Here is a 3,668-nt window from a genome sequence, read left to right on the forward strand (position 1 = left end):
CATCTGAAGGCAGCCCTGCATAGGGAAGTTTTTTTAATGTTTAATGTTTTATTATGTTTTTATATATGTTGGAAGCCACCCAGAGTGGCTGGGGCAACCCAGTCAGATGGGTGGGGTATAGATAATGAGATGGTGATGATGATGATGATTAAACAGTACTTACCTATTTTCATCAGAGAAACGCTGGAGGGTATGGGCTCCTTGTCCTCAGACTGTGCCTGTTCCAAGGCCTGGTGAAACGCTGGGGCCTCCTGGTCATCTTCTGATGAGGAATCCTTGGGCTGAGCAATGACAAACCGGCAGTTGAACAGTTAAATCTTACTTCAACACTGGTGATGGCAGAGTGTCCTCAACTGCAAATGACTAGCTTAGCAGGAGCTGGGCAGCTCACCTGGGACACACCTGCACTGTCTTTCAGTAGAGGGGAATGGCCAAGTGGGCTCAGGAATAATGGCTTTGGCAGGTCTGCCATTTCCCCCCACATATCCAAGCACCTGCTGCCTGAAGCAGTTGTGTCGCCTTGTTCAGCCACTAGGGCTGGCCCCCTGGTGTCTTGGAAACAAGCTGTTTTCCTCCTAACAGCTCTGCTATGGGAAAGTTTGGTGGGGTGAGCAGTGGCTGATGAGGGCCAAGTCTAGTGCCAAAGAAACAAACCCAAAGAAAGCCCAGTCTAAAATGAAAGCCAGCTAAATATATGTAATAATAAGCTCTTAGAGAACAAAACTGGAAATGGCTGGTTAGGACAAAAGCCAAGGAACAGGAACATGGAGACTGGGAGACAATTCAAGTCTTAATTTAAAGCTTGCATGTTCCCCACCACCACCACCCATGGCTAATAGTAGCTTCATGGGATGAGGCAGCCTGTATTGGGGACCAGAACCCTGCATGGGATGAAAGTGCTGGGGTCCTCTACTTCCACTGTGCTAAGGTCCTACTTCAAACAGGGTGGCCCCAAGGCCACTTCAACAAAATGATGCTGAGAGTTCCCCAAACGAAGCTGCATCTTAATATGTAGTATGGTCCTAAAACAAAACCATTAACCACTTGTCTAATGTGGTAAAAGGTAAAGGACCCCTTTATGGCGTTATCCCCCTTACTCACTTTTTCTTGCTGTTCTGCGGCTGTGCCCTGCGAAAACTCTGGCATAGCCACTGAATTGAGCAAAATCTCTCTTCAAGTTTTCTGTGCTTCAGATAAGTTCTGATTCAGCGGGCAAGATGGGATTTTGCGAGGCACAGCTGCTGAACAACAAGAAAAAGTGAGTAAGGGGGACCTGGGGAAATTTCCTCGGACCTGGGGAAATTAATCGTTACACAGTACCATCAAAATATGTGTGAAGCCAGTGTGTATAAGCCCTTTGTCCCAACTTGTGGGCTTTCCTCAAGGAGACCTGGGAATTGTAGGTTTGTAAGAAAACAGTCACCCGGTTCCTGGGCTTGGGAACGAGGACCCCGATAAACAGATCTGAAACTGTTTTAAATTTGTAGTGTAGATCCGGTCTTTGTTTCTGGATTCAGAATGAGGATTGGTCCTCCTCACAGAAACTAGGGTGGTTTTGGCATGGGCTGCAAAACCCCACAGGCCTACCAAATGCAATTTATGAGGAGGGATTTTAAGCTTGGCATTAATAAGTTAAATGTTCCCTCTCACTTCCTCAGCTGTGCACCTTTAAGGCATTAAAGGAGAGGGGGGCGGAGAAGGAAAACATCCAATCTTTTTTGAAGTGTTTGCCATGAAACTAATTGTTCCATCATTTTATAGTTTTTCAGCCACCTGATGAAAAATTGGAACAGTCAAGAGGCAAGGAAACATTGCTTTATAGTCTCCAGTCATGAAGCAATTTGGCAGCGAGAGGAGGGCCCTGCATTCCTGAACAGTGGAAACAGCAAGGGAGGGCATCTTTCTCCAGTAAAGTCTTCGGACAGAAGGGGTAATGGAGCAACAATAAGCCATTATCCTTTTTTTGTTTTTGTTCTGTAATCCTAATAGCTGCATGTTGACAACATCTTTGAAAGCTCTCTTCTGCATCCCATTAATACTGGGAAGTGGAGTCGCCTGTAGCAAGAGAAACAGAAGAACATAAGGAGAGCTCTGCTGGATCCGGCAAATGGCCCATCGAGTCCGGCATCCTGTTCTCACAGTGGCCAACCAGATGCCTGTGGGAAACTTGCAAACAGACCCAAGCACAGTGGCATTCTTGCCTCCAGTGGATTCCAGGAACTGGCATTCAGGACTGCATACCCTCCAACATTTCTTCAATCCACCCATCTGGCTGGATTGCCCCAGTCACTCTGGGTGGCTTCCATCATATATAAAAACATAACAAAACATTATTATTTTTTCCCTTATTCAGGGCTGCCTTCAGATGGTTCGGGGTCGGATAACTTCATACCCTCCAACAATTCTCTGATGAAAATAGGGAGGTCCTAAGGAAAAACGGAACATTCTGGGATCAAATCAGAAACCAGGATGGCTTCTGTAAATCTGGGACTGTCCTTGGAAAATAGGGACATTTAGAGTGTCTGTGGAGGGCGAACATAGTCATCATGGTGAGCAGCCACTGATTGTCTTCTCCTCCATGAATTTGCCCAGTCCTCTTTCAAAGCCATCCATGCTGGTTCCCATCACAGCCTCCTGTGGGAGTGAAGTCCATAGTTCAACTATGCACTGTGTAAAGAAGTATTTTCTTTTATCTCTCCTGGGTCTTCCACCATTCAGCTTCACTTGAGGCCCACAAGTTCTATGCCATTTCTAAGTGGGAAAACGGACTACCTGTAGGAGTGTGACCTGGGTCCCCTGCTGCAAGAGAGATGACAATTAGGCTTATCTGATGCAAAGGGGGAGAGTGTTTTGGTACATTTTGGAGCCTCCTGGACTTTTGGGATGTGAAGGAGAAACTTCACCCTGCCTCCACTTTAAAAAGAAAAAGCAATTGATAAGATAACGTGGTGTTTGGATTGGGGTCTTCTAGGTGTTGGCACCATGGTTAGGAAGAGAGGAAGCTGCCTTTTACTGAGTCAAAACCTTGAGTCAGACAGCTGAATACTGTCTATGCAGACTCCAGAATTTCATACAGAGGTCTCTGGCAGTCCTACCTAGAGGCACCTGGGATTGAACCCATGATTTTCTGGATTCAAATCAGATGTTGTACCACTGTGCTATGACCTTGTTGCAGATACACCTTCCTTTGAGAAGCTTACCAGGCCACAAGATTGGTTTAGGGATGTTTGACAAAACCCCTTCTTTGTTTTCTCAGGTACTGTAATCTAAATTTGGCTGACGTGTGATATCTCCTCCATCTCTGCTTGTTTTCTCATTTATTGTGCCTTCTTGCTCTTGCCTGGAATAATGTTGTAGCCGCTCATGGCTTTGAGTATTTATTTTTTTTAATAGTGAGGCAATTAATAAGTTTTAAAAAGACAAAAGAGCATACCTTTTATTTATACGGTATCTCTCTTGTCAGCTAAGGCTCGGGGTGCTTTAGAAAATACAATAAATTGCAATTAACACTGCAGGTGCTACATGATCCAGTAAACTACAACAACAAATAATAATGTGAAAACATTAGAAAAAGGGAGCGCAAGGAAAGTAAAGGAAGATGAACACAACAGGTTTCTTCACACATGACCCTAAAATCACTTTTGAGCTTTTCTTACTGACTTTGGTGC

This window comes from Lacerta agilis, chromosome 5 (genome assembly GCF_009819535.1).
Source record: "Lacerta agilis isolate rLacAgi1 chromosome 5, rLacAgi1.pri, whole genome shotgun sequence".
Classification (NCBI taxonomy): Eukaryota; Metazoa; Chordata; class Lepidosauria; order Squamata; family Lacertidae; genus Lacerta; species Lacerta agilis.